Raw genomic sequence first — 10064 nt, forward strand, 5'->3', positions numbered from 1 at the left:
CTGCTCTATGGCTTCCTGGGTAGATAAAGCGAGTTTAAAATACGATTCCAAAATCGACAAACGGCAAGATAATTCCAACGGAGATAAATTCAAACCAGGTTCCACTGATTTGCTCATACGTGTAAGGTTTTTTCGAGCACTCGTTCGTTGAGCTTTAAGTTGCTCCAGCGAAGACATTTTTGCAGATGTTTGTTTACTTTATTTAATTTCGATCTGGATATTCCTTGCTTGACAAGGTCTGTGAGAGCGAGCGAGACGACGAGATGTAGTGGAAAATTTTCGCTCGCCAAGCCTAGAGTGCAACCTAGAGTGTTGCGACAGAATGAGGTTATGTATGGGGGTGCTCCTGGGGGCAATATGTATAGATGGAGGACCGAGATGTCGACTCCAACTATGGCGATGACACTTGGAGGATGTCCAACGATGTCCAATGATGCGGCGGGAGACCCTTGAGTATAGCCGGCACCTGCGCCGCATGTAGTTGTGGGCAAATGCACTAGCGAAAATCCTATGCGGACGCTGGGTAGACCGGCAGCGAACGCGATGCGCGAATGTACGAGAGTTTGGCAGGGCAAAAGTCGTAAATGCGCGTGCGAGACTTAGAGCAAAGTAAAAATGGGGGCGAACGTAACCACAATCATCACCACAATTAACTAAAACGTAGCACAAGTCCTGTCACGGTCGCCAAAATGTAAAAACAAGAGCTTTTTCTTGAGTATAAATGATAAGTCGGATGGTGCTAGTTTAATAGTTAAATTTTAATGACAATTCTTGATTATTTCTCCTCACTTAAACTCCTCGTGGCTATATCTTCAACTTCAATTTTTTATCTGAGCTTGTTCTATTCTCTCTTTTTTCCAATTCTTATCTGCCACTCGTTCGCTAGTACGAGTTGGCAGCCTAGCGCAACAGCTGTTATGTTAACATCATTCAAAAAACGCGGAATTCAAATATACAAGATTATTCTAATTGGGTTTTGACCCAACACCTACACTTTTGAAAAATGTTTTTTTTTTCGCATTTTTGTTAGTCTTGTAAATAAATCTCTCTATAGATTTGCAAAAAACAGGCGGATCAAAGAGTACTGAGGAACACGAAAGAACACTTGGTCAAAATAATTGTGCCTACCAGTGTACAAGCGTAAAGTTGGAGAGCTGTTTTTACTTAAACTCTTCAGAACATCTTTTTGGGACACACCCAGTGGCCGACAAAACTCCAATTGTGTCCCTGATTCCTCACCTGCCAGCTTCGTTTTTAAGCCTCTGAGCAGCAAAAATTTCTGAAAGTTCTAAATATGACCACATGTCCAAGAAAATGTTGTTAGCACTTTAAGGAACAGCCTGTTAGCTGCTGCGGCATTGCTCGGGGGATCTGGATGGTGGCTATGGTCATTGCTGACCATTCGATCATCTGTACGAATTCGAAATGCTTTTCGTGCCCATTCTATCACTTTTTCCTATTCTTGCAGTGCTGTTCACTTGGCGTCTCGCCAGTCGCGTCTGACCTCCCGCCTCTCTCTTTTTTAACGATTTCCGTTCCTTCCCTTGTGGTCGGACATTTGGGTGTCAGATCTTCATCCGCTTGCAAAGTCAAGGTTCCTCAACTGGCCTTCAGTCCCTGTGACCTTAACCTCTACCAAAGAACTGCTGTTGTACTCCCTTTTTAATGCTTAGAAAAATTCGACCGTTTCGGACTTGTTTGTGATGTGCTCAACAAACACGAACACCGCCATCCTCATATCCTTGACCAACCCTTCCAGCATGAATCCTATGGAACTTGCTATGGCGGAAAAATCATTATATTTCTTAATAATGTTGCTTAACCACGACTTTCCGATTTCCCTTCTGGTCGTTTTGGCCGGGACAATCTCGGTTGGGCGCCAGATCTAACGAATTGATTTTCAACGTCTTTCGGATATGAGTTTCAGCAGCTAAGCCATGGAACCTTAACCATGGCATCCCAACAAATTTATGTTTTAGTGATTGCGGTCGAAGAAACAGATTTTATAATACCTATACAGAATATTTCGGGCTTACGATACGGACTTCGACGGTCCTCGTGATATATTGCGTAGAGCTTACTAGTTCACAGACGATACCGGATCCAATAAGTCCCCAGATAATATGGTCAGCGAGGTTCCGAAAACCACCGTTGCAGAACAGTCGGAAACCGCACATCCGTTAACACCACCTCTGACAAAAGACACCAACCAAGGACTCTCAATCCCCTTCTCACTACCCAAGGATTTGGTACACCCTCACATTTTGCAGTCACAGTACTGGAGACTTCCTCGTTCAAAATTTAACAAAACACTCTTTAACTCTTTAGAAAATACAGATTGAGATCCAGTAGTTTTGAATCTTTTGAGAAGCCTAAATTTCTCGGACACTGCAGTAGTTTGTAATTTGTTTTTGTTTTTGTGTTTTCACTTAATTATACTTGTTACTCGTAGAGTAAAAGGGTATACTAGATTCGTTGACAAATATGGAAAAGGCAGAAGGAAGCGTTTCCGAACATATAAAATATATATATTCTTGATCAGATCAATAGCCGATTGGCCATGTCCGTCCGCCTGTCCGTCTGTCCGTCTGAACGTCGAGATCTCAGGAACTACAAAAGCTAGAAGGTTGAGTGGTGGTGGCAAAAAGTTTTTTGCAAATCATCAGAGAGATTTATTTACAAGACTAACAAAAATGTGAAAAAAAAAAAACAAAAACATTTTTCAAAAGTGTGGGCGTGAGAGCTTTGGGCGGTTTTTGGGCGTAGAGTGGGCGTGGCAAATCAATAGATTTTTAACAGATTAATAAAAAAAAAGGAAAAATATCAGACCATTGTTGAAAAGTGTGGGCGTGACAGTTTTGGGCGGCTTGTGGGCGTTAGATTGGACTTTTTAGCTTTTATAGATCCTGAGATCTCGACGTTTATACGAAAGACAGACAGACAGACGGGTACGGCATGATCGACTCGGCTATTGACCAAGAATCAAGAATATATATACTTTACATGGTCGGAAGCGCTTCCTTCTGCCTGTTACATTTTTTTCAATGAATCTAGTATACCCTTTTACTCTACGAGTAACGGGTATAACTACGCAGTTCCTTTCAAACTACAGTTAATTACTAGCAAGTTGATGGATGGACGCCAAATGAGGGAGTAGGCGTGGAGGCTTAAAATACAAAATAAATAAAGGAATATCAGATATCAAGATATTTTACACAACAACGCCGCGTGGTCAACTGAAGTATACAGATTTCGATTAAACTTAATTTTAATAAAGGGAAAATACAATTTTAATATTGATATCCCAACAATAATGAACACCTCTTTACCAATCAAAACAGTTGAAAAACCTGAACCGATAGACCAGCAAGATATCGAATCGAAAAACAATTTAGATACCGAAATCGAAGAAAAGGATCCAAACGTTCTTACAATCTCAGCTAATTTAGAAGTAGCGGATTACATAGATCAAGATTCAGAGCTTCAGAGATCAAAATCAAGCTTTTACCAGTTTTTACTTGGTAAAAATGATAATTTGAGAAGTTTCATTGATGCATTGGAAATAATTCAGTCAATAAAAGGCGAACACGAACAATTAGCTGTTTCGATAATAAAAACAAAGCAAAAAGGTGTAGCCAGAAATTTAATCGAAAATGAAAATACTATTATTGAAGTTATTTCCCGATTGAAAAACAATGTCAACGGCGAAACTGTTTTAGTATTGTCAGCCAAGCTGATAAACTGATAAAAACAAAGCAAAAAGGTGTAGCCAGAAATTTAATCGAAAATGAAAATACTATTATTGAAGTTATTTCCCGATTGAAAAACAATGTCAACGGCGAAACTGTTTTAGTATTGTCAGCCAAGCTGATAAACTTACAGCAACAAAGCAAAACGGCAACCAATACACAGCACGGGTTGAGCAGTTGACAAAAGCTTTAGAGGGTGCATACATAACAGACGGCATACCCATGGAGTTAGCGAGAAGTTATTCAACTCAGCATGCAGTTAAAGCAATGACTAAAAAGTGCGCAATAGATAAGGTTAATCTTATCATGCAAGCTGGTACCTTCCGTACAATGAATTATGCCATATCAAAGTTCGTAAATAGTTGCACAGAAGCAACTGGACCGGCAAACACAGTTCTCTACTATAAATATTATCCACAGCGTGGTAAAAATCGTTGTCGTGGAAATTTTAGAAGTAAGTCTCGCAAGAATACCCATAACCATAGCCACTACAATAATGGTGGAAGAGGCCAATCTAGAGGAAACCCTAGAGGCCATCGGAATTCAAACCGAGGCCAAAATAACAGCACTCAAGGAATGGTAAGAGTAGCTCAAAATAACTCGGGAAACTCCGAACAGTCTTTCGCTGCTCAACAATAAATAGATAGTAGGTTCACACAACTAATCTTAGGCAAAACATATTTCTTAATTTTGTCAATTTAGAAACAAATAAAAAATTATTTTTTTTTACTAGACACAAGTGCAGATATATCCCTTCTAAAAGAAAATTCCCATATCTTTCACTATATTCAGGGAAACAATAAAATTAATATTCAAGGAATAGGACACGAATCCAATCCAAAGAATTATTTTAAATTTAGATACCAGTACCACTCCAAGCTTCGAGAAGTAAAGACGTGCGACTAATTAACAGCGGACCTACATATACACCTTATCAGTTGTTGTTGAACAACACTAACCATATACAAATTTATTTTTTTTTGGACAAACAAACGACAAAAAAGGGACAAAGCAAAAAGGGCTAGTGCCCAATAAACAACAACGACAATGCCTCCCGATATAAATAGATTATTTAAATCATCCGACACTGGACCCAAATTCATAATCATAAAAAGAACAGACAATGAAACATTTAAAAACGTAAGCCCATTCTTAAGGAAAAAAGTTATTGACTACGCATGCAACGGTGAAGTGGAAACAGCCAAGGTCACAAAAGAAGGATCGATCCTAATCAAAACTAAAGATACCCTACAAGCACAAAAAGTTCTAAAATGATTAGCTTTCACAACTTCCCCGTAGAAGTAAGTGAGCACAAGACCCTCAACTTCTCCAATGATCTCCGTAACATCTTCGACGAACAATTGTAAATGAACTAAAACCCCAAAACGTGACAGAAATACGGAAAATTAAAAAAATTTAAAACAACGAACCTTAAGAAACTGGCCTCCTCATTATCACGACATACCCACCAACCTACTCTATACTCAACCATAACCACCGTCTTACCCAACTCACTTCAGAACGAAAAAAATACTGCCGCTAAACCCCCATCTAGAAACGACACACTCATGGACACCACCCCGATCAGTGCATCTACATCAACACTGAACTCCTCCATACAAGAAGACCTAAAACTAAGAATCTACACCAACAAACAAAACACTCTCGCCAAACCCCTTAAATCTAAAGGAAAACTGAACAAAAACAACAAAAAAATAATAGGAACAAAAACCCACTTCTTAACAGCGACAGCGACAGTATCTAATACAAACAAAAACAAAATAAATACAAAAAAAAAAAAAATATAATGCAATTATACATTAAAACAGGTAAATTGTCTCTATTTCCCTAATTAATTATAATCCCAATTTAAAAAAATGCTAAAAGTAATACAGTGGAACATGAGCGGTTACATTAACCACTACAACCAATTGCAAATTATTATAAAAAAACACAACCCAAAGATAATATCCATACAAGAAACACACTTACACATACACTCACATACATAGACCTTTCCATTGCATCACCCCCTATTAACCTGAACTCAAAATGGTATACGGACAGCTCGCTTTCAGGCAGCGACCATTACCCATTTCACATAGACCTATTCAAAGAACATAACATGAAAAACCCAATCGAAAGACCAAGATTTAACCTTAAGAAAGCAAACTGGCCCCTAATTCAGGAAATTGCGGATGAGCTGTCTACTGAAAAGCCCCCAAGCTCCAATGTTAATAAAGAACTCGCTATTATTACAAGAATAATAATTCAATCCGCCAATGAATCCATCCCCCAATCACACCAGTCTAAAAGACAGCGGAACGTTCCATGGTGGGACCAAACCCTCCAACAATTAAGAAATGAAAAGCAAATAGCATGGATAAATCTCAACAGAAACACTAATATGACAACCGTATTAGCCTACAAAAAAGCCAACGCCAAACTCAAACGAGAAATAAAAATAAGAAAAAAATCAGCAATGGAAAGCTTTACAACCGATATTAGCCAAGTTCACCAATCGGAAAAATATGGACTAAAATAAACCATTTTTGCGGCCTGAAAACTAGGCACCACATCCACTGCCTTACCGATCCCAATGACACAACACAAAGCATTATGGACAAAAATGAAATAGCCAACAACCTCTGCACCCACTGGTTTAAAGCATCGCTTGACAGCAACTTCCACACAACATTCATACAAAGGAAATCAAATCCAATCCCTCACGTCACACGTCCCGCGCTTAGCATCGAACAGGACATATCTCTTACAGAACTCCTTGCTGCACTTAACCAACTCAAAGGAAAAACTCCAGGCCGAGACCGTATAAGCTATCCTATGCTTAAAAACCTATCCACAAACCTACATAAAAGACTGCTAAAACTTTTGAACAACATTCTAAGCTCATACATACCTCACCAACTTAAAGTAAGCAGCGTCATACCTATAGCCAAACCGAACACGGACAAAACCAACATTAACTCCTACCGACCCTTTTCACTCAATCCATGCATATCCAAAGACCTTGATAAAATAATAGCAAAACGGCTATGGTGGCTAGCTTCAAATAGCAAGCTTCTAGATAACCGGCAAATGGGATTCAGAAAGGGAAAATCGGTTTCTGATTCTCTAGCTATGCTAGATTATCAGATAACTGCATCCCTATCAAAGAAAAGCCACTCGTTTATCATCTCACTAGATTTCGCCAAAGCGTTTGACAGAGTAGGCATCCACAGCATCATTGACGAACTCATAGCCTGGAAAATAGGCCCAAGGATCTCCAACTACATAACAAACTTCCTCACCAATGGAAAAATAACAGTCCTTTCCAACAAATCCTACTCAAACCCCCAACCACTACACAATGGAATACCGCAAGGATCCCCCTTATCTGTGATATTATTCGCAATAGCATTGAACTAATTAAACAAAATACTAGCTGCGCACAAACAAATGGATTTCACTGCTTACGCCGACGACTTCACAATAATTTACAATCAACTTACCTCAACCCAGATGCACTTCTCAACGACAAAAATCAATGGTGCAACTACTCGGGTGCATCCCTCTCTACCAACAAATGCAAACATCTGCACGTTTGTAGGAAAACAACCTGCAACTTCACACTGCAAACCAACGATACCCCCATACAAAATGTAACGTCCCTCAAAATACTAGGAATAACAATAGCCAGAAACTACAGATGGAACAAACACATAGAAAATCTTACTTTAGAACTAGCTAAAAGACTAGACGTCATTAAATGTCTAGCCAACAAAAAATTCTGCTGCAACACAAACCCAATAATATATGTGGTCAAATCAATTATTATGTCCAAAAAAGACTACGGCGTACACATTTATGGAAATCCCCCAGAATCAACCCTGAGCAAACTAAGAACGATTTACCACTCAGCAATAAGAATCGCCTTCAATGCCTTTCCCAATAAACAACCTATTGCATGAAGCTAACATAATGCCCATAGAACATAGAACAACATATGAAACACAAAAAAACATCAAAATCATAATCAACTCCAAGTTCTCACCAATTGAAAAAATTTACAAAATTAAAAATTCCAAAAGAATACCAAAAGTCCCGTCTTCCCTACACAACACAATAGAACAATTAAAAAAAGTAAATATTTATGTACACCGCACTACACACCTCATCCAAAGCAGAAACGGCACCACTAGCAGGCAGACACTTTCTTTACACAGATGGATCCAAGTCAGCTAGCGGAGTCTCATATAGAGTAACAACGGAAACAGAAATTATTTATCACCATATACTCCCACAATACTCCTCCATATATACAGTTAAAATGGCAGCAATTCTGACAGCATGCAACCACGCCAGCAAATAACGTGGAAAATTTGCAATCTGCACAGATTCCCTATCAGCCCTAAAAGAAATTGAAAACATAAAAAGCCAAAACTACTACACCACCTCCATCAGAAATATCCTAAGCAAATATAAGAGAAATAAAATCTTAATTCTATGGGTCCCGGGACACTGCGGGATTCCAGGAAACGAGCTCGCGGACGAAACAGCAAAAAACGCACATAATTTCCCTTTGGTTACCCAAAAAAACTTCAACACATCAGACATCTTGGAACTCATCAAACTAAACAGACTGAATAAAATTTACAAGAATAAGAAGAGGACACACCAATCTAACCCACAGCCACATACTCAATAAAACTCCACCACCAATCTGCACAACTTGCAACACCAACATAACATTACAACATATATTACTCGACTGCCCTGACATTCAGCAAAACAGATCGAACCTCTTGAAACAAACAATTAGAGAAACCACCCCATTTGAAAACATTCACCAAACAATACAATTCTTAAAAAATAAAAAACTTTACCATACAATATAAGCAAAAATAAAAATAAAAAATCATATCCATAAATATCAACACATAAATAAATTAGCTTTAAAAAACTATTACATAGTAATTAACAGTAAAATATGAACCTCACTTGTACATATAATATAACCAAACCCAAATAAAATGTATACGAGGCCCTTAAGGCCCTCAGCTGCTATAGCTAGTCCAAAATTCCGTATAATTTTAATTATGCGTAAATTTCTCAATAATAATAAGTTTAGATACAGACAAGCAATCAAATAATTCCAGACGATTTTCATATAGTAGATTTAAATTTCTTAATCCCATTTGATGGAATATTATTCTTTTCAGAGAATGATGACTATAGCTTTCTCTAGACAACATTCAGAAAACTGAAGAACGAAGTGTTTCCTTTTTACGATAGGAAGATTAAAAACCATCTCAGCAGGCAACAGCCTACCGAAGAAAAGACGGCAATAAATTAAGGTTATATAACTTATAACAAAATTTATATTTTCTTATTGTTATATTTGTCTTTCTTCGTTTTTTGTAGATGCCCAGGACTTTTTATTTGTTATTTTGCTTGACAGCGCGTTTCGTTATTGAAAACGGAAGGACAACTAAGAAATTCGCACGGCTGGTGTTGTTACGCATATGCAATGTTTAGCACACAATATATGTAAAGATAAAAAAATTTGTTGTTATTTAACGTACAACAACGACAGCATTTATTTACATACACTATTATTATTATTATTATTGTTACAAATACTTGACCACTATTATTTCGTACGCTACAAACTGTACAGTCTATTTGGCTTAATATAATATATATACCTAATATAAATACTTGGTAACATCACTTTTAGCCTCTATAACACATTTTCAACGATCCTACGAAATAATAGTGGTAAAGTGTTTGTAAACAATAAACTTAAAAACTTAACTGATGTCTTTGAGAAATCCAACAATTCTAACAATTCGACAATCTAAAGCTTCATCCAAAAAATCCTCATTTTAAATGCATGAAGTCACGTTTTTAAGACACAAATGCACAGATCAAAAAATCTTGCCAGATGACAAAAAATATAACGTCATCAAAAACTATCCAGCCCCACACGATGCGGACAGCGCTAGACGATTTGTTGCATTTTGCAATTACTATGGACGTTTTATCCAAAATTTGGCCGATTATTCTCGGCCAAGTATTTTGTAAAAAAGTTGTAAGATTCGAATGGACAGCTGAATGCCAGCATGCCTTCGAACATCTCAAATCGAGATTAACTAGTTCTCAATTTATTACAATAACCAAATTTAAGCAATGAATAAAGGATGCAAGTAAGCAAGCTTGTGGAGCAGTGTTAACTCAACACAAAAATTGACTACAACTTCCAGTTGGGATATGCATCAAGAGCGTTTACCGAGGTTAAAACTAACAAGAGCACAA

The 10064-nt window shown here is 37.7% G+C and overlaps 1 long non-coding RNA gene across 1 annotated transcript; it reads left to right on the forward strand.

The window, feature by feature from the left end:
* The first annotated feature begins 3901 nt into the window (after positions 1 to 3901).
* On the forward strand, positions 3902 to 9345 carry LOC120320731. Its single transcript, XR_005560262.1, has 3 exons — positions 3902 to 4328; positions 8969 to 9103; positions 9171 to 9345. It is a non-coding gene; the product is annotated as an uncharacterized LOC120320731 (long non-coding RNA).
* Positions 9346 to 10064: the final 719 nt, after the last annotated feature.

Source organism: Drosophila yakuba, chromosome 2L, assembly GCF_016746365.2.
Source record: "Drosophila yakuba strain Tai18E2 chromosome 2L, Prin_Dyak_Tai18E2_2.1, whole genome shotgun sequence".
Classification (NCBI taxonomy): domain Eukaryota; kingdom Metazoa; phylum Arthropoda; class Insecta; order Diptera; family Drosophilidae; genus Drosophila; species Drosophila yakuba.